The sequence below is a fragment of the Zootoca vivipara genome, chromosome 6 (genome assembly GCF_965207765.1).
Source record: "Zootoca vivipara chromosome 6, rZooViv2.hap1.1, whole genome shotgun sequence".
Classification (NCBI taxonomy): domain Eukaryota; kingdom Metazoa; phylum Chordata; class Lepidosauria; order Squamata; family Lacertidae; genus Zootoca; species Zootoca vivipara.
The window spans coordinates 50,584,756-50,612,206 of record NC_142589.1 but is presented as its reverse complement, the minus strand read 5'-3'; the positions used below and the strand labels follow the sequence as shown (position 1 = coordinate 50,612,206).

The 27,451-nt window shown below is 43.8% G+C and overlaps 1 protein-coding gene across 1 annotated transcript in view; it reads left to right on the top strand.

The window, feature by feature from the left end:
- Positions 1-27,451, top strand: part of CHST8 (carbohydrate sulfotransferase 8) — a 251,442-nt gene that overhangs the window by 63,266 nt on the left and 160,725 nt on the right. The window lies entirely within an intron of this gene.

The following is a 27,451-nucleotide window of genomic DNA, read 5'->3' as shown; positions in this document are numbered from 1 at the left end:
AGTGTTCTTTATTGTTTTTAGCCCACGCAACCACGATACAAAACCCTTGATGTACTACTTAAGCCAGAATAAAACGAGAGTCATAAAACTTTAAGTAATGCTTACATTACTTTCCGTCAGCAAAGTGCTCCTGACAGTGGCTGTTTGTGTTGATTTGTTACCATTCATTTATCCTTTCCCCGTGCTTCACACTGCAACCTAATTGTAATCCTGTACTGAGAAAGCAATATCAAAGTAATTTTCCACAACATTAGTTACAATTTTCTTCTGATCTTTCAAGTGAAACAATCCCATCCTGTTGGCTTCTCTGAGCATATAAACCTTGATTACATTTATCTGTTGGAAACGAAGGCTTACTATATAGATAGATAGATATTCCCCAGAATGGTGGTGGTTGTACTTAGAGCCTCAGCCCGCCCCCTTTTCTGGTAGTTGACAAGCATCCTGATACTTAGACATTGGTACCTGACATTCACTCTTAACAGGAACAGTTTTTGATGGACCGCACTTTGCAAAGAACAAAACAGAGTTTGTGAATGTCTGCATTAACTGTGGAACGTATTTTGTTGGCTATGACAAGCGTAGTAGCTTCACCGAGAGCAGATACTTGTAGGGATGTTATTACAAAGGAATGGCGGAATGAAAATTTATAGGGCTGCTCTGAATGCTCTGCATTTCCAGTATTTGCTTCGGAAGCAATATATTGGAGGCAGCTAAAAAGGCTGCCACATCCCACTCCCACCCTTCCTTCTGAATATTTGTATCCTTCTGTCCCGCTTTTCTGGGCTTGTTCACATGTTCACACTTACAGAGGTGAGAGCTGTTTCTACGCACGTGCAAGTGTTTGTGTGAAAGGGTTGATTTGTTGTTGTTGTTGTTGTTTAGTCGTTTAGTCGTGTCCGACTCTTCGTGACCCCATGGACCATAGCACGCCAGGCACTCCTGTCTTGCACTGCCTCCCGCAGTTTGGTCAAACTCATGTTCGTAGCTTCGAGAACACTGTCCAACCATCTTGTCCTCTGTCGTCCCCTTCTCCTTGTGCCCTCCATCTTTCCCAGCATCAAGGTCTTTTCCAAGGATTCTTCTCTTCTCATGAGGTGGCCAAAGTATTGGAGCCTCAGCTTCACGATCTGTCCTTCCAGGGAGCACTCAGGGCTGATTTCCTTAAGAATGGATAGGTTTGATCTTCTAGCAGTCCATGGGACTCTCAAGAGTCTCCTCCAGCACCATAATTCAAAAGCATCAATTCTTCGGCGATCAGCCTTCTTTATGGTCCAGCTCTCACTTCCATACATCACTACTGGGAAAACCATAGCTTTAACTATACGGACCTTTGTCGGCAAGGTGATGTCTCTGCTTTTTAAGATGCTGTCTAGGTTTGTCATTGCTTTTCTCCCAAGAAGCAGGCGTCTTTTAATTTCGTGACTGCTGTCACCATCTGCAGTGATCAAGGAGCCCAAGAAAGTAAAATCTCTCACTGCCTCCATTTCTTCCCCTTCTATTTGCCAGGAGGTGATGGGACCAGTGGCCATGATCTTGGTTTTTTTGATGTTGAGCTTCAGACCATATTTTGCGCTCTCCTCTTTCACCCTCATTAAAAGGTTCTTTAATTCCTCCTCACTTTCTGCCATCAAGGTTGTGTCATCTGCATATCTGAGGTTGTTGATATTTCTTCCGGCAATCTTAATTCCGGCTTGGGATTCATCTAGTCCAGCCTTTCGCATGATGAATTCTGCATATAAGTTAAATAAGCAGGGAGACAATATACAACCTTGTCGTACTCCTTTCCCAATTTTGAACCAATCAGTTGTTCCATATCCAGTTCTAACTGTAGCTTCTTGTCCCACATAGAGATTTCTCAGGAGACAGATGAGGTGATCAGGCACTCCCATTTCTTTAAGAACTTGCCATAGTTTGCTGTGGTCGACACAGTCAAAGGCTTTTGCATAGTCAATGAAGCAGAAGTAGACGTTTTTCTGGAACTCTCTAGCTTTCTCCATAATCCAGCGCATGTTTGCTATTTGGTCTCTGGTTCCTCTGCCCTTTCGAAATCCAGCTTGCACTTCTGGGAGTTCTCGATCCACATACTGCCTAAGCCTGCCTTGTAGAATTTTAAGCATAACCTTGCTAGCGTGTGAAATGAGCGCAATTGTGCGGTAGTTGGAGCATTCTTTGGCACTGCCCTTCTTTGGAATTGGGATGTAGACTGATCTTCTCCAATCCTCTGGCCATTGCTGAGTTTTCCAAACTTGCTGGCATATTGGGTGTAGCACCTTAACAGCATCATCTTTTAAGATTTTAAATAGTTCAGCTGGAATATCATCACTTCCACTGGCCTTGTTATTAGCAGTGCTTTCTAAGGCCCATTTGACTTCACTCTCCAAGATGTCTGGCTCAAGGTCAGCAACCACACTACCTGGGGTGTACGAGACCTCCATATCTTTCTGGTATAATTCCTCTGTGTATTCTTGCCACCTCTTCTTGATGTCTTCTGCTTCTGTTAGGTCCTTACCACTTTTGTCCTTGATTATGGTAATCTTTGTACGAAATGCTCCTTTCATATCTCCAATTTTCTTGAACAGATCTCTGGTTTTCCCCATTCTATTGTTTTCCTCTATTTCTTTGCATTGCTCATTTAAGAAGACCCTCTTGTCTCTCCTTGCTGTTTTTTGGAAATCTGCATTCAGTTTCCTGTATCTTTCCCTATCTCTCTTGCATTTTGCTTGCCTCCTCTCCTCCGCTATTTGTAAGGCCTCGTTGGATAGCCATTTTGCTTTCTTGCATTTCCTTTTCCTTGGGATGGTTTTCGTTGCTGCCTCCTGTATAATGTTACGAGCCTCCATCCATAGTTCTTCAGGCACTCTGTCCACCAAATCTAAATCCTTAAACCTGTTCCTCACTTCCACTGTGTATTCATAAGGGATTTGATTTAGATTGTATCTTACTGGCCCAGTGGTTTTTCCTACTTTCTTCAGTTTAAGCTGGAATTTTGCTATAAGAAGCTGATGATCTGAGTTACAGTCAGCTCCAGGTCTTGTTTTTGCTGACTGTATAGAGCTTCTCCATCTTTGGCTGCAGAGAATATAATCAATCTGATTTCGATGCTGCCCATTTGGTGATATCCATGTGTAGAGTCTTCTCTTGTGTTGTTGGAAGAGAGTGTTTGTGATTACCAGCTTGTTCTCTTGACAGAACTCTATTAGCCTTTGCCCTGCTTCATTTTGAACTCCAAGGCCAAACTTGCCAGTTGTTCCTTTTATCTCTTGATTCCCTACTTTAGCATTCCAATCCCCTGTAATGAGAAGAACATCCTTCTTTGGTGTCATTTCTAGAAGGTGTTGTAGGTCTTCATAGAATTGGTCAATTTCACTTTCTTCAGCACTGGTAGTTGGTGCATAAACTTGGATTACTGTGATGTTAAAAGGTCTGCCTTGGATTCGTATCGAGATCATGTTTGTGTGAAAGGGTTGATTTGTACAGCCCAGCTATTGCATGCACAGACTGTGCGCCCATTGAGTGAAATGTTTGAGAACCCCAGCTGTCCTTTCCTGCTGTTCTTTCTTGGCCATGAAGGCTCTTGGCTTCTTTGTCCACCCCATTGCTGAATCAAAGGGGCTGTGGGCTTGTTCACAGGTGCCCACGATGTTATTAGTTTAGATCCAATGGTGTGACATTATCAGTAAAATCTTGGGGAAAGCCAACAGGATTAAGTGGTTGCATTGGCAAATGAGGTGAAGGACTATGAGGTGAGGAAGGAGGGAAATGGGCTCAAGGAGAAATGAAGTACCAAATCTATGTACGGTACATGTTTTTGTAGTTGAGGACATGAGAGAGGAGCGGCAGGGGGTGGGAGGTGCTTTTCAACATGAAACGAGGTAAGACAGCCTTTCTAGTGCTTTCCTAGAAATAAGTTTTGACACTGGTATATATGAGATGGTAATGGAAGTGAGGGGAGAGAAAAAGTAGCACCATTGTGACAGAGGGTGCATTCAGATGTGGGGAATATTGTGTCAGTTTTCCTGGTGATAATGCAAGCACTTTGCTGATGTTCCTTTCACACTGCAGCATCTGTTGCGTTATGGAATGGTGGTTGATGTTTTTTACCAATATACTGGCATGTTGCATGCGTGTAATGCAAAGCAACACCAAATGTATCACTGTAGAACATTGCTGCTCTCTCACCCTTCCCACACAGATCTGCTTCTGGTCCTGCATTGATTCTCCCATGAGAACAATAGGAAAGAACTGTATGTGGCTTTACCACCCCACAATTTTCCAGATTAAGGGGGCTGCAAATGTACCGTGTTTTTTTCTGGAATCATATTACACAGAAATGAAAATGAATGTATGCTAGATCCCATTAGTTTTCTGGAATTGTCTTTTACATCTTGTGAAAGCTCAAATACAATCTTGAAATGGACCATTTGGTAAACCTTAGGGGAATGGATTAAATTGTTAAGTGAATGCAGCCAGATTTCTGTAAATTCTCAGACCGGCACTGGGAGTTCTTCAGTCCAATGCATAACTATATTAAGTGTGTGTTCTTAAATTTAAAACTGGGGATTTAAGTCTGTATCTTCAGTGGTGCCTTTCCTTTTTTAAAAAGGAAACTTTCCTTCCCTTTTCCTTATTTCCCCCATACTTTATTTCTTATAGGTAGGTAGCTGATGGTTTGCCGTAGTCAAAACAAAATAAAAAAATTCCTTCCAGTAGCACCTTAGAGACCAACTAAGTTTGTCATTGGTATGAGCTTTTGTGTGCATGCACACTTCTTCAGATCTGAAGAAGATCTGTTTTGACTGATACAGAAGTCACCAGACCCTTGGAGAGAGAGAGAGAGAGGGTGGGGAGGGGTATTACTCAAAGGGTGGTGGGAATGGGTGATTGGCTGATAGGTGTAGTAAACCTGTTGAGCACTGTAAGACCAATTGCAGTCGTTAACAGTCGCCAACAGGTAATTTGCATGCAGCAAATTAGACATTGGTTAAGTTGTGGGAAATGTTTAAAAAGTTGTCTAAGGCTGAACAGTTAAAAAAAACCTCTTTTCTAAGGAGCAGTGAAAGGGCAATTAAGCCAGGGTGGGGAGGCAATGAAGTGACAAAGAGGTCTCTGGGGCAGAGAGAGATCAATAGGTGAATGTGCAGCCAGATATCCATCTAAGGCTGAGGGAGAGAGGCAGGAGAATAAGAGGAGTCAGGAGCAAAGATTAGCTTGCAGTGCTAAGGAATGGTGCATTCAGGTTAATACCTGTTTCCTAAGGCAAATAGTCTAAGGTTGCGGGGGTGGGTGGGTTACCCAACAGATTTGCCCTTCCTGTAATGTTTCACAAACTGAAACACAGTGAATCTTCAAAATTTGCCCTTCTCCAAATGTTGTGATTCAGTTCCAAACAATGTGTAGAAAAATGTGTGTGTGCGCACATGTACACCCACACATGCATACCCACTCATACACAATTCTGGGAATATTCTATATTACTGGGAGTAATGTGCAAAAATGCATCATATCATCAGAGGAGAATCCTCGCAAAAAATTGGCATATTGGGTAACATTTTTCTGCAATACAATAATGTGCACATTAGCAGAAATGTGGGGGTAAAATGCTGGCAGATTTTTGTAACGACTTCTTTTTTTTTTAAGTGAACTGCTGAGGAATTGTGGCAAACTAAACATAGATTGTGGAGTGGAATGAGAATGCCTTTGGCATCCTATTAGTGTGGGAGTGGGATTTGCCACATCTGTGTTCCTCCAAGAAAAAGACTTACTTGGTTTGACCTGGCCTTGGGGCTTTTTCATCAGGTGCCGTCTGCTGCCAATCAGAGAGGGGAGAGGAGCTTGCCTTCTAAGCTAACTCCACACCCTAAACATTGAGTTTTCTCTTTGCTGCACCCTCCCCTATGCAGTAGATGCTCTGCTCATCGCCTGTTCAGGGGCTAGGCAGGAATCTTGGCAGCAGTCCCCTTCAATTGGCCTTGGCCTCCTCTTTTTTGCCTACTTCATACTGCTGGGAGTCTTGTTTGGAGTGGCATTGTTCAATTGGTGGTTAGTATGGGAGATCAGGGTAAGAGTTAGGGAGTAATCAAATGAGACAGTGTTGGGTTAAGGGCACTCTGTCACCTTTTGTCGTCAGGGGTGCCCTTATTCTTGACATGCATTCTGCGGTGAATGCTAAAACAGTGGTGCCACAGTCCATGCCAAGACCAGATTCCCAGGGTGTTTGGAGCAAGGAGGAAGGGTTCCTGCCAATCCTTTCTTCTAACAGCATAGGTGAAGCCAGTCAATCTGCCCATGACTCATAAGGGAATTTAACCCTCTGTTATTTTGATTTGGTTAATTTGCTTATTGGTTTCATTATATTTCAATAGATACACCCTTTCCCCAAATTGCTGGTGTGTGAATTTTTCTCCAGGTGTGTTGGTAAAGTGGGAAAACCTGGTAACAGACACACTCACCCATCCCTGCCAGGACAACATGGAAGTTTTAGCTGCAGAGTGCATATTTTTCTTCTACTGTTTTCTGGAACAAATCATGTGAAAATCCATCACAGAAATTGTTCTATAGTTAATCCCATTGAATGCATGCTCTAAATCCTTAGGGTTAAACCCATATTCTCCTTTGTAAACATTTGGTAGAATGGGCTATGTATCCGCAGATGCATTACAGAGCTATTTCCTTATATGTTGCTCATTCTGATTCAAAAATAATGGTAAGGACATGGATAGGAACTTCTGCAAAATAGTTTTCAGGTAAGGTGGAAAACTTGTTCTGTTAGGGGTATTAAATGTTGCAGTTTGCACATCTCCTAACAAGGTATTTATATAAGGACATCTTCTGCACCATGGGAGGTTTGGTGCCCAAAGATTTTACATTTATAGCATAATACTTGGTAATTGCCTGCACTGTTCTCACCCAGGTGTCACGAAACCAGCTAGCACTCTGGACTGGTCATGATTATTGCACTCAGCAGTGCAATCTCTCAGAATAATGACTATCCCATTATAAACAGGGGGAATTTATAATGAATCAATCAACACCTCTCCTTTGCCAGCCTGGATTGACCCCTTTAGCACACAGACCTGACATGACCGCTGTGCTTAGAGCAATCTGAACAAGTCAAAGCCCCGCTAAAGGAAAGCGAAGAGTTGATGCAAATAAGGAACAAGTGGTCAGCCAGAAACTTTGTCTCACTTTTTAAAGGTTTATTGAGACTCTCGTCTGTCTCGGGTCTCAGCAGAGATCAAGCAGGGATCAAGTTCCAAACTCAGCTGGGTATGCATTTTGATGTGAGCCGACCTGGTGCTTCCTAAAACAACATGTAAACTGAAATTCAGCTCTCTGTTGAAACTCAATTCCAAATCTTGTGATGCATTTCTTGACCAAGAAGCTGTGCAGGAGAGGGTGCACATTAGGGAAAGTATGCAGAAAAATGCATATCATGTTGAAAATAATATACAGATTGTTGGCTGGTTATAGGGATCATGCAACTCCCTTGCTATAACAGCCCCACTGGTTAGCAGTCTGTTTCCGGGCAAAATTCAAAATGCTGGTTATCACCTATAAAGTCATATGTAGCTGAAGTCCATCTGGAAGACTGTATTCCCTCATACAAACCTGCCCACATTTTGAGATCTTTGTGAGAGGCCCTTCTCTTGGTCAGATATTGCAGCCAAGGCTTTGTCAGCTTTATCCACAAAGTTACAATGCAGGAAAAGTGCACAGCTTTCCATGTTCCCAGCATCAGCCTGCATTTTGGTTTTTGGAGTACTGAGTCAGCTTTCAAGATACATATTAATATTATATATCTATGAGCTTGCAGGAAGCAAACAATAAACTCAAAGAACAATGATTAGCAAATACTTTGAGGAGGAAATGTACACATCCTTTGTTGACTGAACCATAATGCAGAACCCCTATTCACGAGCAGTTGTTTGCACATTTGACTCCCCTTGCAGGCAGCCATGCTCAGTGTGTCGAGCTGGCATGGTGATCTGATGATGCCAGAGGTGGGATGAGGACATGGGCCCACTCTGGTTTAAAATTTTGAGTGCTCTCCACACGAGTAGTGCACAAATAGGGCTTATCTCTACCTAGGATAGCAGCTTTTGCAAAACAGAATGATATCTCTACAGCAGACAGTAAGAGTGTGCCCACTTGATGCAACTTCTACACAACATAAAACAACCTTTGATTGGAATGGATACCACACTTTGTTTGCCCATCAGAAATCTCCAGCATTCTGTCTAAGCCTTTCAAAGCAAGCCAGACGAAAACTTCTGGCTTTAGGTCAGCTTCAGGTCAGAAGGTTAAAACCCTTAAATGTCAAGTATAATCTCAATACATGTCTAAAGAATATAAATCTAGGTTCAGGTGCCTATCTTTGCTCAGTTTTAGATTTGTGTGTTCATTTTTTCTTTTTGGTTGCCTGTTTATGAATCAATAACTTTAGAGGCGTTTTAAAGTCCATGGAGGCTGAATTTTGTTATCAACAACCGTGCGCTGTCCTGCCTCTTCCCACCCCAACTCACTGGCTTTGTGCAGAATACTGTACTGTAAGAGATTATGAGAGGAACACCTTGGGGGGTGATCTGAATTACCATTTAAAAAGTTGATTAAGAGAGGACTCTTGATTCACTTTATATACCACTCTTCCTTCTGCCCGCAAGGAGCGCAGAGTGGCAGACGCAGAGTTGAAAAAGAAAACATTCTAAACCAGTTAAAACATTCTAAAAACAGTTGCCGTTGAAAACATTCTTCCATTCAGTGGCAACTCATGGCCAGGCCTGAACCCACTTCGGAGTGGAGCTAAATAATCCATGTAAATTAAGAATGTCTGCAGCAGCCCCACTACAACTTTCTCCACCACCATCACCCTAAAGGGAGTATTTGTGACTAGTCAATAGTTATTGCAGTCCAAGGTGTCCAGGGCCAGTTGCTTCAGAACTGGCAGTGCCACCACTTCATGCAAGCAGGGACCACTCTCATGCAATGAAGCATTAATCATGCTCTGGAACCAACCAGACAACCTCCCACTGTTAGCCAGGAGGGACAGGGAGCAAGAGGGCATGTGGTTGGGCATGTAGCCTCCAGCACTGTGTCCACATCAGCTGACTGCATCTGCTGAAACCAATCCCACAGTACATCATCGACTCTGATATTGGGCACATCACCTGCAACTGCAGTAACAGGTCAACCAGAAGTCCGATGACTTTATCCTCAAAGTGTGTAGTTATAGAATTTTTTTCTGAAACAAACAGTGAAGCATAAGAACATAACACGAGTCTGCTGGATCAGACCAATGGACCATCTAGTCCAGCATCCTGTTCTCACAATGGTCAATGAGATGCCCCATTGGGAAACCTTCATGCTATACATGAGCACAAGAGTACTCTTTGCCCATATGCGATTGCTGGCAACTGGTATAGAGCTGAGAGGCCTCCTTCCTGTGAGAGCAGCTCACTGCATTCAGGTGGACAGTGTGCCTGCGCCCACACTGGAAGCAGACCTGGCCCAGGTATTATGCTGCCTGAAGTAAAAGACCAGATGGTGCCCCTTCCCATTATGTGCACAGTGTCCACCAGAACTGTCAGTTGAATCTTCCTTCAACACTGATGAGGGGACAACATTCTCCACTGCACCTGAGGGCAGAAGGCTGCCTAAGGAGGTATATATCAGGCTCGTTGAGCGACTTAGTGGGAATGGTGGGGGGCTGCTTCTGCCACCCTCAGCTTCTGCCACCTGAGGCAGAGGACTCAGTCTGTCTAACAGTAGAATCCATCCTGAATGTCAGCTGTAAATCTGTATTCCCTCTGTGAGTACACAATCTGTGGGGACCACTTTTAGAATGTAATGTCCTTCATCCTATGTCTGTTCAATCAGCCTAGTTTGGTCTGCCTGTGAAAGAGACGGAGAAACAGGCCAGGGAGATTGTACTGAGCCGGGTGACCAGAGATCGTCTCCCTTGCATTTTGCTCCTCTCAGCTTATCAGAGCTGCTTGAGCATCGAGATCTGCATCAGCGCCACTCTGCGATTCCTTGCAATTACTTATTCCAAACACATGCACACATCATGTTAGGTACAAATTACAGAGTGGTGTACACAACTCGGCGATAACTGCTCATCTCCATAATGCTCTCCCACTCTACAATGCACAGCTTGTTATCTTTACAAGGAACTTAAAAAACAACAACATTGACAAAGCAATCGAGGATAAATGGGAAAGCTATATGCAGTTTAGAAGAAAGCTTGTACCTTTTTAAGCTATCAAAAGTAAAGGTAACATCATGTGCCGGCGCTAATGCCAACAATGCAAGTGACACTATCTAGAATGTTCTAAGATACAAAATAAGAAACCAATCACGTTTTTATTGGAGTGATCTTATGTTTGTAAGACAGCAACATAAGGCAAGTTTTGGGTAGTTCACGTGATTATTCTTCGGGCACAAATGAAAATCTGCAGGATTAACAGTGTCCCAGAAATGAGCATGCAGACCCATCACAAGGACATACAATGCAAATAGTTCCGGGCATTCAGATGGCAACTTAACAGCAAACACTTAGTCCAGGGTTTTAAAAACTTATTTAGGGAACCCTGGCCTGGCATCATCAGTTGGACTAATTCCACATTGTTGAAGACTCTGTTGAAGAGTCTGCTGCACATTAAGTCCATTTGGTACGCTGACCAGACCTTCTGGGTCTCACTGTTGCCTGGAGAAAACTTAAGAGTGTACCTTAGATGTTCTGCCCTGACCACTGTTGAGAGTTGACTGGCAGACACAACAGATGTCTGAGAGTGGCTTAGAAGATGGATGTCAGGCAGCATCATGCTGGCTTACAGGACCTTGAACAGCTCCTACCACATGGTTTGCTTGAATGGAGATCAAATTTAGGCCTTTTTATGGGGGTGGGGATTACCCTTCCAAGGCTCTGCCTCCTTCCTGAAAAGAGGGAAGTCTTAAAGTCATAGTCCTCTGGCATTCCATCACATCTCAGTCACTTGCAAGTTGCACATGCTGGTGAGCAAGAGACCCCCCAGTGCAAAGAGGTCTGCTTCCTCAGAGAAATCTGGTTCAATGTTTGGTACTGTCTCCTGGTTTCCCAGTTTGGAGGTCTCTGGCTCAAAGTGATCCTTGCTGATCAGCTCAGCATCTGTGTTCAGCATCCGGCTGTTGTTTCCCTCTCTTGTGTGCCAGCATCCAAGCTTCTGCTCGGCACTGGGGTCATGATCCTGGAACCCATACAATACTGTATTGAACTTATAGTGACTGGGATTCTGTCTTTCTGGAGAGATTGTCCACCTACCTTTAAAAAAAAACAACTTGAGGGGCATCTTTGTTGTTTCACTGCTTATGAATGCTGAAAGTGGCAGCATTTGTACACAATAATATATATTGGAGGGCCCCATTTCCCCTCACAGAGCTACAATTCCCAGAGTTCCCGGTGAAGAGGGATTGATTGTTAAACCACTGTGGAAATTGCAACTCTCTGAGGGGGAGACAGGAGTCACCAGACAGCTCTCAGCACCTGTAAGAAACCACAGCTCCCAGAATTCATTGCGGGAAGCCATGGCTTAAAGTAGCATTGTAGCGCTTTAAATGTATGGTGTGAATGAGGCCCTGGTCTAACGGTGCTCCTTTCTGCAGCATTTTATGCCAGTAGTCAGCTGAAGTGCTGTTGTTGAAAGGCCTGGCGTAAGTTTCATTTGAGGCTTCCCTGCACATTTTTCTCCTTTCCCTGACAGTGCCCTTTGTCTTTTCGACAGAGATTTGTTAAAGAGGTGTTTGTTTTCTTCAGACAATTCTATTTTTAAAACCTTCAGAGGCTGACACCTCTTTGTTGTTCCTGGCAAAATCAAAAGCAGCGTGCTGTCAGGCAGCTCTATTTCTGATCGGGCACTAGGCAAGATATCACAGAAAAGAGAAACAAGAGTGCTGTGATGTGTCAAGGAAGATCAACAGTCTTGACTTAGAGGCTTAAAGGAAACATCCACCTCAAAAAAAACCACCTGCCTTCCTCGCCCTTTCATACTGGTAGTCAAGAGACCTGTGGGGTATTTCTCCTTTTCGGTCTAAAATGCTGGACAAGACCCCTTCACTGGATGAGGGGAAACTAATACAGTGGTACCGCGGGTTACGAACTTAATTCGTTCCGGAGGTCCGTTCTTAACCTGAAACCATTCTTAACCTGAGGTACCACTTTAGCTAATGGGGCCTCCCGCTGCCACCATGCTGCCAGTGCATGATTTCTGTTCTTATCCTGAGGTAAAGTTCTTAACCCGAGGTACTACTTCCGGGTTAGCGGAGTCTGTAACCCGAGGTGTTTGTAACCCGAGGTACCACTTTATAGGCAACTCCCATTTGGCATGGGGGCTACATTTCAAGGCCCTGCACATTTAAGTGAAATCATGTGTGTATGAAACACCATTATGCGAACACCTGGCTATGATGTGAATGTCGCCTTAGTCAGGCCCACTAGCCCATCTAGTGCACTATTGTCTATGCTGATTGGCAGCATCTCTCCAGGGTTTCAGCCAGGAGTTGCTCCCAGCCCTGCCTAGACATGCCGTGGATTGAACCTGTGACTTTCTGCATTCTAAGCAGATGCTCTACCACTGAGCCACGGCCCTTCCCCAATTATAGGGTTGTAGGCCATCTAGTGCTCAGTGCAGGAGATCCCCCACAGATAGCTTCGGCACCTCTGCTTGAGTAGAATATTCAACATTTATTCAACATCAGTTAAATTCAAGAAGAGGCCATGCACATACACAGATGGGTAAAGAGCTGCTGGGGGCTGGTTGGGGGGGTGGGGAGATGCAAGTGAACTGAGTGAAGCAAGAGCTATAGCAAAGTTGTGCATGCTCTGGCTCCAGAATTAATTTGAGTTAAACTGAAATGGAGTAAGAGTTGAATTCAGAGCCAAGACCACCAGAGGAACAATAAGGAATGGATCAGGGGGCATTGGCTTACCCCTGGCCCTTGTTACCAGTAAATGATTTCCAATATATCTTGGGGTTGGACTAGATGATCCTCAGGGTTCCTTCCAACTCTACAATTCTGTGGTTCTATGAAATTATGTACGAGGAAATGTACCGTTTAATGGAGCCGTTGCTTCAGCACAACGATTTGCCAGGGGACAGCCCCAAATAGGTAAAGTACCCATATCCACCGAGGTAACCTTTGTGTATGTTCATGCTCGGGTTCTTAATCAACAGCTTTTTAAAAAATCTAATTAGCTAGTTAAGCTTGTTTGATGGCTTCAATTTATTTTGTTCGGGATATGGTTATTACCTTGTAAACAGGAGGCAATCTCTAGGAGTTACATAATTAACACTGGGAGAGAGACCTTTGCGCATACGTAAGATGGAGATGGATTTCTTCTCTTGATGGAAACTAGGGATGGCAGGGTCTCCTAGCGCCTCATTTTCCCAATCTTAAATTCAGTTCTCAAATCTGCAGCAATTTGCATTAAAAAAGAACCTCCTGAAAATTCACCAGCATTTTCATGCGAATTTCTCTGAATAAACATTTTTACAAGCAATTTGCCTCCAATATAATGCATTTTTTTGGATGATATTTTCACTGATGTATTCATTTTTATACCTACTTTCTCCTAGTATACATATTTTTGTTTGGTAAGAGAAACGGAATTGTAAAATTCAGATAAGGGCAAATTTTGAAGGATGGCTACATTTATTGAGGATAAACCTGATTCAGAAAATGGAGCACAGTTATATTTCATTTTTCACATTTCCCTGACTTCGCAATACTTCTCAGCTTTAAAAAAACACGTGTATTTTAGGATAAAATGCATGCAAAAATGTATATTTTGTGAAATAAGTTTAAAAAGTATGTTACATTGTGGGCAGTTCTATATATTTTTAAATGCAGGTTGATGCATAAATGTATGGGCAGACTTACAGATAAAATGTGGAAAAATCACGGTTTAGAAATTGACAGATCCATCCCTACTATACACTTTATGAAATGGATATTTCACTCCATTTTCCCACCTAATAAACCACTCTGTGTGAAGTGGCTCTAAGGATAGTTCCCGCAAGTGTTTTAACACTTCAGGGCAGCGTGACATAATATAAGTGTGGACCTTGGGCACCAGTCACAGGAAACCTGAGTGAGAGAGTATGGGCAATTCATCTGTCTACATTCTGCACCCTGAATCAATTCAGATAATAGATTTGATACCCACCTTTGCACAAGCCACAGGGCTGCTTACTACAGACAAGTAGATAAAAATCCATGTTGTTGTTGCTGTTTAGTCGTTTAGTCGTGTCCGACTCTTCGTGACCCCATGGACCATAGCACGCCAGGCACTCCTGTCTTCCACTGCCTCCCGCAGTTTGGTCAAACTCATGTATGTAGCTTCGAGAACACTGTCATGGATCAATGCCTTGTCGTGGCAAAGGGGCTTGAATAACTCAGAGAAGCTATGAGCTATGCCATGCAGGGCCACCCAAGATGAACAGGTCATAGTGGAGAGTTTTGACTAAACGTGATCCACCTGGAGAAGGAACTGGCAAGCCACTCCAGTATCCCTGCCAAGAAAACTCCATGGACAAAGACAACAGGCATATAAAAATCCATAAAATCACACAAAAACACATAACTCGCCACTAAAAACAACTACTACTACTAGCAGCAAGAACAACAACAATCAGGTCTCTCCTTCAAATACCTGCTGATAAAGCCACCCAAAACACGCTAAAACCACCTCAGAGGTCAAGCCAGATGCACCTCACTAGGGACAGAGTCCCACATTTGAGGAGCCACCACTGAAAAGGCCCTTACCGGGGGCACACTCCATATACTTCCAAAAAATAGATAGGACAAAGTGGGGCATGCCATTTTGGTCCCATTGGCCACCCCATCCATGTGAAAAGGCACCTACACCAGCCACCACTGCCCTCACTCACAGAGAGTTCTTTCCATGGGAGCATCCAACTCCCGGCATTCAATGAAATATTGGGTACATGTGTTCAATGCATGAGTGGCTAATTCAGTGCATACAGGAACCAACCAGGAAGAGCAAAAATTGTCTTGAGCATTCCCAACTTGTGTTTTAATTGCATTCCCAGCTTTTTGACCCTCTAGGAGCTCTTGGAAGCAGGAGTCCTAAAGAAGGTAGTGGTTGGATCTTAGATTACAGCTGAGACAAAACTGTGTATGTTGTATAGTTCAGGATCGGGCCGGTATAATTAAATTTCGAGCCCATCGCTGTTTCTCCTCTTTTCTTCATACTTCAAATGTGGTGGGATATTGGTCGTGCCGTGACTAATGTGAGGAGTAAATCAAGTGTGATTCAAGCTTTGAAGTCAGAGATGGGAGAAAGAGCAAAATTCGGCTTGGTTTTCTCCTGCATAAATTCTATAATTTCATGGAAGAAGGAAACCGTGTGACTGATTTCCCTTCAGAAGATAAGCGTGCTTCAGATGCACAAGAGTTTCAGATGCTGTTATCCTTCCCGAATAAACAATGAAAAGCTCACTTCACAGTGGAGGGGAATATTTTCATAGATTGGGATAACCTATTTCCCCTCTTAATGCCTCAGTTGTGGCTTTTGGGGACAGGAAACATCTTGTTCTCAGGACACAGTATTTCTTCTCCTCTCCTTCTTCTCCAGTGCATGTGAAAGTACCACATATCAGGGTACGAAGCTGTGCCCAGTTTGTACATGTGGAAATGAAGCAATGAAAATATTACTCAGTTTTTACCACTTGGGGCAGTTAAATGGTTCTCCAAGGGGTGGAAATTCCTGGACTTAGAGGAAGAGCCTGTGCATTGCTTCTCTGCCTAACTCAGTGCTCTGGTCTCGACTCCTTCTAAGCATCCTGTACTGGGATAGGTACTTCTGGCTATCTCTGCTTCACTTGCAATTGGATGATACCATTTCTAAATGTACAGATACAATAGTGGCCTAGAAGAGACAGTCCGTCGCATCTCTGCATAGGTCAGTGCACTGAATGCATACCCAAATCATGCAGAAATGCAGGTGGCTGCCTTGGAGGGCAAGGACTCTTTCTATGACCCTCTAAAAATGAGCCTTTGAATGTGAATGGGGGGGCATGCTTCAGCTTGCCAGATGTTTGCAAAACAGAAATAGAATAAGCTGCTTGATCAGTATACATATTTTTAACTCAAGAAGGAATTTTGTCCCAGGCCTAGTTGGTTTGTGGGCTTCTGTGGTTTTGTGTGTGTGTTCCAAAAGCCCTCTTGTTGTGGCTCATTGACTCCCAGCATCTTGTTCTTAATATGTCAGGGATCACTAGTGTGGCCCCTGTTTATTTACAGTGGTACCTCGGTTTACAAACACAATTGGTTCCAGAAGTCTGTACTTAACCTGAAGCATAGTTAACCTGAAGCGAACTTTCCCATTGAAAGTAATGGAAAGTGGATTAATCCGTTTCAGACGGTCTGTGGAGTACTTAAACTGAAGCGTACTTAACCTGAAGTGAACTTTCCCATTGAAAGTAATGGAAAGTGGGTTAATCCGTTCCAGACGGGTCCGCGGAGTACTCAACCTGAAGCGTACTTAACCCGAGGTATGAGTGTAATTGGTTCCGGAAGTCTGTACTTAACCTGAAGCGTACTTAACCTGAAGCAAACTTTCCCATTGAAAGTAATGGAAAGTGGATCAATCCATTCCAGACAGGTCCGCGGAGTACTTAAAATGAAAATACTCAAACCGAGGCGTACTTAAACCAAGGTATGACTGTATTTATTTATTCAATCCACTCTAAGCACATGGACAGATGGAGCTCGAGGATAGTCTGCACATCTGCATTCAGAGAATCTTGGTTGGTTCACATCCCCTTTCCCATTTTTACCTATAACTTGAGTTATCCCCCTACCCTTAAAATAATTGCTCCAGTGCTCTAACAAATCATGGCAGCAATTCTTACCTCATTAGAAGAGGCAATGACACTAGGTGGACCCTGCAAATAACCTACATGCAGGAGGAACACCAGAACATCTGGATCAGGCTGGTGGCCCATCTAGTCCAGCATCCTATTCTCACAGTGGCTAACCAGAAGCCAGTAAGAAACCCACAAGCAGGACCTCAGAATGAGAGCACTGTCCCTGCCTGTGGTCTCCAGCAACTGATATTCAGAAGGATGCTGCCTCTGGCCTCCATAAGAACTTGCTGTATCAGGCCAAAGGGGGCCCATCCAGCTCCACATTCTGTTCTCACAGGGGACAAACAGATGGGAACTATACAAGTGGGACCCAAGCACAAGAGCACTCTCCCCTCCTTTGGTTTCCAGCAACTGGGATCCAGAAGCATAGTGACTCCAACCACAAGGAATGACCCTAGGCATTGCCACATCATCACCCCCTACCAAATGTTTTCCACATGTAAAATGGGAGTCAGGTTCTTTCCCCTAGCCCTCGCTCCCAGCGACATTGCAGGCATGAATACGATACAGATTATAAACTCTCTTTGCACATTAGCATTCTTACAGAAAATGATAAATATTAATAATAATGGTGATGATGCCCTTTATTTCCACTGGGCCTCAATTAAGAAGTGAAGCTGAGCGCCTTCGGAGTGCAAGCGACAGGAGCACAATTGAAATATACTGAATATATAATAGGATCTGTGGATTCCAAACTAGAGGAGGAAGAATGTCGCAGGCATTAAAACTGTTTTGTGTCTCCAAGATTCACACGCTATAGAAAGTAATTGGATCATTATATTGCTGGGGACATTTATTGCCTGCTAAGATTGAGGTTGGCTGTGTTGAAATTTGCATTGGTTCCACTTCTCCTCCTACTGTCATCATTTCATCACCCGTGGGAACTTTTAGCAATACAGTTTTCTGGGCCCACGGTCTGTTAACATTAATTCGGGGATTGCGACTATTAGGCTTCTGTAGCCTAATTTAATTAGGTGGGTTTTTTTCCTCCCGGTTTTAGTCATTGATTTAGTTTTCTTTTAAACATATTTTAATGTGTCTGGCAAATCTAATCTCTATGGATGTGTGTGTTTTATTTAAAAAAACATTTTTCTTCGTGAAAAACAAATATTCACAAAAAAAACATTCATTATAGAGTAACAAAGACTGAGGAATATAATGCATGGTGCTTGCAGATGTGTTTGGGGTGTGTGTGGATTTGCTCATTTCTATTCCTTGTCCATTTCATCTGCACTCAATCACAGGTCTGTTCTGGGTTTTGTAGATTTTTATTTTTTTAAAAGGCAAGAAAACAAACATTTATATTGTATACATTTTATACCCATTCTTCACATAAAATACACACCATTGTATACATCCTCCCCACAAAATGTGCACTTTGTTGCATTTTCAGAACCGAAACTGTTTTGCAAAATTCAGAGACATGCATAATCTGATGGATAGTTGCATTCCAATTTGTATTTAAGCCCGGGCCTGGCAAATTAAGTTGGTTCACTCAAGAATGCAGACCGAATGAATTTATCCAGCTTCCCTAGAGTGTATTTTGAACCCTGATATTGCTGAGAGATTAAGCACATATGGAGAACAGAGTGAACAGGCGCCAGTGAATTCCCTCAAGAGACATGGGCCCATGGCCCTTTTCAGTGGCTCTGCAAAATTCTCAACATTTGCAATGGGTAGTGGCTGCCCACATCTGAATTGGCCACCTACGGTAAGAGTTGGCTGCAGCAAAGCATTGCTCAGTGTTTTCAAGAATGCCATTTTGTAGATAGCAGAGTACCTGTTCATTTCATGATGGTGGTGTTCAACAGCAAGCTCTCCTAGCTCTGCAGCAGTCCAGGACAAGCCTTGCGGCAATCCTGCAATGCTTCTCTCCCCAGCTATCTGGTATAACCGCAGGCGTCCCTAAACACGATCTGAAGCATAAGCTCCCATCACTGCATTTCAGAAGAAAATTCAAAGGGAAGAACTGTTCAGTAAATCCTGCATGTACATAATCAACCCTTTTCCTCGCACATGCAGTGTAACTTGTGAATGAGGTTTACATACAAGCCCACTTGAAATGAATGGAGTGGTCTGCTTCTCAGGACCATGCAGTCCTGCTCACTTCTGGAAACAATGATAATGATAATCTGATAATGATAATCCAACCTTGGAAAGGAAATTTGTAAATGTGGTTTGTTCTTCTCCCAGGCTGGACATAGGTTTTTAAGAAAGATGAGAGTAGTAGTAGTAGTGATGATGATGATGATGATATTTTTATACCCCACCCATCTGGTTTCCCCAGCCACTCTGGGCAGCTCCCAACAAAATATAAAAAATGCGATAAAACATTAAACATTAAAAACTTCCCTAAACAGTGTTGTCTTCAGATGTCTTCTAAAAGCCATATAATTGTTTATTTCCTTGACATCTGATGGGAGAGCATTCCACAGGGTGGGCGCCATGACCGAGAAAGCCCTCTGCCTGGTTGAGGAGTGGCTGAAGAGAAGGATCACTTCCCAGCATTCCTATTTCTTGTCTCCAACTGTTGCTTCTGGTCAAACAAGCTGGAGAGGAATTTAAAACAATACCTACTAACCGGAGGTAAAAGTGAGATGGCCGTGCACATATCAGCAGCAACATTCCCACCCACGAACGCCACCAGGTTCAGACATCACACCAAACCATGGTTAAGGAAGCTCAATTACAAGTTTGGTGTGAAGTCTGAACTGGCAGACCACCACAGCCTTGTTTGCCTCAACATGTGAACAATCAAAGTAGGGGTGGGGTAAGACAAGACTTCCCATGAGGCAAGATGAGGCAGTTGCCTCAGGTAGCAGATCCAGCCTCCAAGGAGCATGCCACCTGCTCCTCCCTGGCCTCCTATTTACTCCCCTGCCATGGGGGTGGGATCTGTGGCAGTGGCGAGGGGTGCTGTGGAAGAGAAGGCGGGGCTTGCATTTCTTTTCTCTTTATTTGCCTCCAGTGGCAAAAAGACCTGGGCCAGCCCTAGGTCAAGAACACATGTGGAAGCCCAGCTCCCCAGTGATTTATAAACGTCTCTCATTTTAGGGACAGATCTACTCATATTTTAATGAACTTTAATATCAGCCCCCTGCAGACCTTCTCCACTCAACAGAGTCAAGGGCTGAGGGGATGAGATGTACAGGGATGGTGGGGATGGAAAGCCATGATTGTTTAAAGTGTTATTGTAGCGTGTTAAATGCATGGTGTGAAGGTGGCCTAAGAGAGACAGCAGAGGGTAGGACTCTGCACCCATAGGCACCAACTCCTAGGGGCCCAGCTCTTTTGCCCCCCTCCAATAATTTTGGGGGGGCTGCCCCCCAATGTTTGGAATGATCAGGGGGTGGAGGAGGCCAAGCATGGATCCAAGTGTGGCATGGCTTCAGTGACTGTCTCCTCTTCCTGCTGCTGCTGCTGCTGCATAAGGGAAAGATGGGGGAAGCAGGCCCCAACCAGTGGCAGTGGGAAGATGAAGCCGAGAGTGAGAGAGGAGGAGCTGCCAGCCATTGAAGCCCCACTGCCACTGTGTTCGGCTCCTCCCCTGGCTCCTCCCAACATCCTCACATCACGCACATGTCATGCCCCCCCCCAGTCTTCTGTGCAAGTTGGCACCTCTGTCTAAGAGCAGGCTGGGTTCTTCATGAATGACCAGAGGCAAGAAGCAAACAGAACCACCCATCCCACCAATGGCCTGACTCCTTTCATTATTTCTAGAGAAGTGGAAAGTTCCCAGCAAACAGCTGTGCTGCCTGGTGTGGTGAACACAGGATGGCTCTAATGTGACACCGATAGAGACACTCCTCTGTCTTAAGTGCTATCCAGACCAGGAATGGGTTAAAAAACCTTGAAGGGAGAGCCAGCAGGGAAGGAGCAGTGTATAGGGGTGCAGGAGGGGGGGGAGAGGAAGAGAGGGAGAGAGAGCACTTTAGATCGAAAGGTCCATATTAACAAGGCTATTGTATAGCAGTCAGAATCCAATGAACAAAATTGGTCCAAAATTTACTAGTCACCCCTGGGGTGATATAAGAGCAATTCAAGCATAAGAAGATAGTTACTGCAGCAGCAATAATATGCGAGGGTTTGTGGGCTTTCTAATGGAAGATTTATTTTAACAACATCGTCATTTTGAAAACATATTGACTGAGATGCCTCTTAAGAGTTATTTTGTGTGTGTGCAAAGTGCATATATATATGGGGGGGTTAGGGGTCCCCTTCTTTGCCCTATTTATACTATCTTTAGAAGCATCGTGAGAAAATTGACATAATAATGATAGCAAAAAAGTAGTGACTTCAGCATTTTTTATATCTGTGAGCTCCCTGGACATGGCAGGTTACAAATGATGACCATATAAAGAAAGAAACCGCTCTGGAACTTTAATCAGAACTGTGGACGGGGGTGGGTGGGGGTGGGGTGGGGGTGGAATTTAATTTGGTTTGCATTAAGAGGCAAATCTACCTAATTCACGCGTTCCAAAACAATGTGCTAACTGAAACATAGTGCTCCCTTGAAATTCACACTTCTCCAAATTTTGCAATGCAGTTCTGTAACCAAAAAAGGTACAAAAAGTACCCTTATTACATGTGAAAAAGCAATTAAACACCATTCCTATATATGAATACAAATGTCAGCAGGAAAGGAGAGGTCTTCTGCATTGCTCCAGCAATGGATTCAAACAACTAGAAGGGAGATTCCAGCGAAACATCAGGAAGAACTTTCTGACAGTAGGAGCTGTTTGACGCCAGAATGGACCACCTTATAAGGTGATGGAGTATCTTCCCCTGGAGGTTTTTAAACAGAGGATGGATGGCCATCAGTCAGGGACTCTTTAGTTGGGGATTCCTGCATTGCAGGGGGTTGGACTAGATGACCCTTTGGATCCCTTCCAACTTTACAATCTGATTATATTATTATATCAGGATGGTGGCAGAATGGAAATGGTTAAACTGCAACCCACATATTGTAAGCTTGGGAGGGGGGCCCTTGGGGCTGTTTCACTACCCTCAGAAGCTCAAGGGGTGGTGACTCAGGAGATGGTCTTCTCAGTGGTGGCCCAGAACTCCTTCCATGCAGAGGTGTATCTGGCACCTTCATTATACAGCTTCCAGGGAATGCTGCAGACTCACCACTTTGCCCTAGCTTTTGACACTTGGGATGTATGTTTTTAGGACCCACCTTATTTCTGTGATTATAAGTTCTTCTAAACTGTTGGTCCTGAAGGAGGAGGCAGGTGACTTTCCCCTGAACCTGCCTCTAATATTACATGTCATACAATAAAGGCTGTATTGCCTGGGCTATGTCCAGGGCTGAAAATGTTCCCATCCACCCAAGCATTTTGGGAACGGGGGCTTAGATTTAAGAGTGTATCCGTGAATAGATGGCACTCGGCCTGATCTATTAAGTATTCTAATTGCTGCATTTTGCTTATTTTAGAGGTTTTATTGTTTAAAATGTATTTTATTGTAAGTCGTGCTGTGATCATATTTTGATGAAGGGAGGGTTAGAAATTGCTTTTATAAATAAGTAAGCACATCATCGTGGTGCAGTGCTGGTAATCTAAGCTATCGCCTCCCCACCCTAACAGTGCAGGATAATATATTACAGCGATGATACCTTTAAACACATCTGAACTAGAATCAGATAAGGGCTGTTCACATGCTGCGCTGCATTCAGACACAAGGCGTCTGTACACATGTACAGACGTTTGTCTGAATGATCGTATATGTGGTGAATTTCTTCCTATATATAGCTAAATGGGACCCAGGTGGCGCTGTGGTTAAACCACTGAGCCTAGGGCTTGCTGATCAGAAGGTCGGCGGTTCGAATCCCTGTGACTGGGTGAGCTCCCGTTGTTTGGTCCCAGCTCCTGCCAACCTAGCAGTTCAAAAGCACGTCAAAAAGCAAGTAGATAAATAGGAACCGCTACAGCGGGAAGGTAAACGGCATTTCCATGTGCTGCTCTGGTTCGCCAGAAGCGGCTTTGTCATGCTGGCCACATGACCTGGAAGCTATACGCCGGCTCCCTTGGCCAATAATGCGAGATGAGCGCACAACCCCAGAGTCGGTCACGACTGGACCTAATGGTCAGGGGTCCCTTTACCTTTACCTTTAAGGCTGTCATCACACAACCCCCATTGGATTTGTTTGAAGTCGGGGAGTGGGGGCAGGAGTAAAGGGGAAGGCTGGTTTTAAAAGGGTGGTTTTGAACAACAGCAGAGGTTTGAATAAAGCAAGGATGGAGGGACACAGAGGAGCTGTGAGGATCTGGAAGGAACTGTGATGAGATGTGGAAGCCTGGGCATGTGGGATTGGGAGGACTGACGAGCAATAAGAGCAGGGGCAGCATAAACATAAGCAAGTGGATGAAACTCCTAGCCAGGCCAGGCTTTTCTTCAGAGGAGATGCCAGCCACCTGGCTCGCTTTGGCACCCCCTGTTGGAGACAGATGCCCAGGCTCAGCTGTTTGATGAATGAGATACCGTGTTTCTCATATTATAAGACATGTCTTATATTTATTTTTTCCTCAAAAAAACACACTATGGCTTATTTTCAAGGGATGTCTTATTTTTTTCCTCCTCCTCCTGCTGTGGCTGGCATTGCTGCTGCGCCTATCACTATGTCTTATTTTCGGGGTATGGCTTATATTCCTTGAATGCTTAAAAATCCTGCTATGGCTTATTTTATGGGTATGTCTTAAAATATGAGAAACAGGGTAGTTCTACAACGGGTTTCAAGCAATGGGAGGCTCAAGCCTGTGAGATGTTCACAGCGTCCCCAGTACACATTTAATTATTACGGGATGGATTCTGTAATTCGCTTTCTCTGGATTTGTCTGCTCAAAACCTTCTAACTTGAGTGCATAAGAAGACTTAGGAGCAGGAATCGTGTACCATGGCAGAACCATGAAGCACACCTGAGAATCAGGATAAAAGATCTTGGCAAAATGGTTACAGAGCAACAATAATTTCCCGGAACCTGCATAGTTTGATATTATTTTAGAATCAAATAAATTGGATGTACAGTTGCCACATTTTCTGGCTTTGCATGCAGGACAGAGGGAAGGTAAAGGTTCAACAGGCGCAGCTTTCCCTTGTGCTGCCTCTCCATGCTTTATGCTGAACGTCTTTAGATCAGTGCTGAAGGCACAGAACTTCAGTCAGGGAAAAATGGCGACAGCCCTCCAGTTGCCCCTTAACCAAACAACAGGCTCTCACAGGCATTGACAGTATTAACAATTCATAAATGCACCAAGGAGAAATAAAAGGCTTTAGCAGCTCTGCTGAGTCTTGGAGGCATTGATTAAGCCCTGGACGTGCTGGTCTGTCATTATAGCAGTTACTCAATAAGCTCAGGGTTTGTCTGTCTCTTCCCTTTGTCATTGTCCTGGCTGCCCCGCTCCATCTCAGGCTGGCAGCAATTCCGGAAAATGAACTGCCGCTATGGGATAATCAATTAATAAAGCCGTGGACTGCTTGACCGAGCCTTCTAATGAATGCTAACATGAAAACACTGGTCTGACAAGCTGCAGGCCATGGTGTGTTATGCACGCACTACTTTATGAGCTTGTGCGGGGTGGGGGAACGGCAGTTGTGGTGGCAGCACAATGAGAAAAGGCTGCCTCAGGTGGTGGGCTTTGCCTGGAGATAAGAGTGGCAGAGGGGGAGACAGGGCAGGCCTGATGGTGTAAGTGGTTAAAGTGTCTGAATAGGAACTGGGAGAGACCAGGGTTTAAATCCCTACTCGGCCACAAACCTCACTGAGTGACCTTGGGCAAGCCATTGTCTTTCAACCTAGCCTACCTCACAAGGTTGTTGTGGGAATTAAACGAGGGGGAGAAACATGCAAACCACTTTGAGCTCCTTGAAGAAGAAGGTGGAATATAATGTGATAAGTAAATAAAAATAAGAGCACAGTTGCTATGGGAGCAGGCAGTTAGATAACCCGCTCCCAAGCTGCTTTGAACTTTATAGGACATCAACAACACTTCAAATTCAGGGACACACCTCTTCCAGTTGAGCTTTTGTGTTTTGTTTTATTGATTTTCCAGCTAGTGGGTTTGGAGGAGCCAAGGCTGCATTGGGTGTGGCAGTGCCCCATTTGTCCAAATGAACTACTTTCCACTGGTAAAGAACTTATTGGCAGATTGTGCTCCATGTTGAGCTGAGTTGAGTTGTGTCTGTGCTCTTGTTTTATTATTTAAAATTTCTGCTCCCACCCCAGTGACCAAATAAGCTATTCAAGGGTTGTTGTTGATGATGATGATGACAACAACAGCACACAGCTGAAACCTATGCAAAACCATCACAACAACAATAGAAAATAAAGTGAAATTCACAAATAATTAGCATTTGCTGGGTTTAATCAGTCAAGCATAGATTTGCCCCAAGTAATTGTGCAGTGATTTAAAAACATATTAATATTAATGCAGCTACTTATGATAATAACTGCAGGTATCTTGGAGGAGCATCTTAGGAACCCAGAAAGCTGCTCTATAATGTCAGATTGTTGTTGCATCTGGCTCAGTACTCTCTCAGCTGACTGCCAGCCATGGCTCTCCAGGGTTTCAAGCAGGGAGCATTCCCTGCCCTACCTGGAGATAGCAGGGAATTAGGCTTCAGGGCATTGAGACCTGCAAGGCTTCTTTTTGAAGCACAGTATGTTTGCTGGGAGAATTGGCTGAGAGGCCAGGGATTTTGTTTGAAAAATGAGGAAAGTTCCGGGTTTTTCTTAGGCAAGAAAATGAACTGGGATCATTCAGCTATTTTGTAGAATAAATTGCAAGAATCAATCAATCAATCAATCAATCAATCAATGACCAATGGGACAACAGACAGCCCTATCGGAAGGGCACACACATCCCACAATGTCAGAAACAGGCCCATTATCATGTAGTATTGTCTGCCTTCCCCACTCAGGTATATGCCAAGCAAACCTGCTGCAATGCCAGAAAAGGTCTCTGTGTTGTTTTCTTTCTGGGTATGCAATTTACTTACCTGTCCGAATACATTATTTGGACTGACTTATGCATTGGCAGAAAGTGGTTGTTTTTGTTTTCTAAAAGAAATAATATATATTAGTAAATCCAATTTTGGATTTTCTGCGTGTACACAAAGTGGACTGCTGGAAAGTCGCCTTTTGATTTTAATTGAAATTGATTTTTTAATATCATTGCCACCTCTCTGGAGTTTATGGAACTCTATGATTGACGCAGCTGTGGTCCATCTTTCATTCATCTCTCAGATCCCAGATTTGCAAAGTGTTGATTCATGAATATTTGTGAAATCTAGATGCAGAGGTAATAGTGTTTCCTTCTCCACAAATGAGGTGAGTTTCTGTTACATTCACAATATTCTTTCTTCATCTGATGCATTTACGAAGTGGCCACAACTGAAGATTAAGTCTTGGATGGCATGGAGTGTGGTATTTTAAAAGGGTTTTCAAGGGCTACTTTTCTTCTTAACAGCAAATAATAATAGTATCACTTGTCAACGTATTTTAAACCCTTCCATCTACAGTAAAGGGGCCTTTCATATGCAAACCTGAGGAAGATTATGATCATAGAATAGAATCATAAAATCATAGAGTTGGAAGAGACCACAAGGGCCATCCAGTCCAACCCCCTGCCAAGCAGGAAACACCATCAAAGCATTCCTGACATATGGCCGTCAAGCCTCTGCTTAAAGACCTCCAAAGAAGGAGACTCCACCACACTCCTTGGCAGCAAATTCCACTGCCAAACAACTCTTATTGTCAGGAAGTTCTTCCTAATGTTTAGGTGGAATCTTCTTTCTTGTAGTTTGAATCCATTGCTCCGCGTCTGCTTCTCTGGAGCAGCAGAAAACAACCTTTCTTCCTCCTCTATATGACATCCTTTTATATATTTGAACATGGCTATCATATCACCCCTTAACCTTCTCTTTTCCAGGCTAAACATACCCAGCTCCCTAAGCCGTTCCTCATAAGGTTTTGTTTCCAGGCCTTTGACCATTTTGGTTGCCCTCCTCTGAACACGTTCTAGCTTGTCCATATCCTTCTTGAACTGTGGTACCCAGAACTGGACACAGTACTCCAGGTGAGGTCTGACCAGAGCAGAATACAGTGGTACTTTTACTTCCCTTGATCTAGATGCTATACTCCTATTGATGCAGCCCAGAATTGCATTGGCTTTTTTAGCTTCTGCATCACACTGTTGACTCATGTCAAGTTTGTGATCCACCAAGACTCCTAGATCCTTTTCACATGTGCTGCTCTCAAGCCAGGTGTCACCCATCCTGTATTTGTGCCTTTCTTTTTCTTTCTTTTTTGCCCAAGTGTAGTACTTTACATTTCTCCTTGTTAAAATTCATCTTGTTTGCTTTGGCCCAGTTGTCTAATCTGTTAAGGTCATTTTGAAGTGTGATCCTGTCCTCTGGGGTATTAGCCACCCCTCCCAATTTGGTGTCATCTGCAAACTTGCTCAGGATGCCCTCAAGCCCATCATCCAAGTCATTGATAAAGATGTTGAATAAGACTGGGCCCAAGA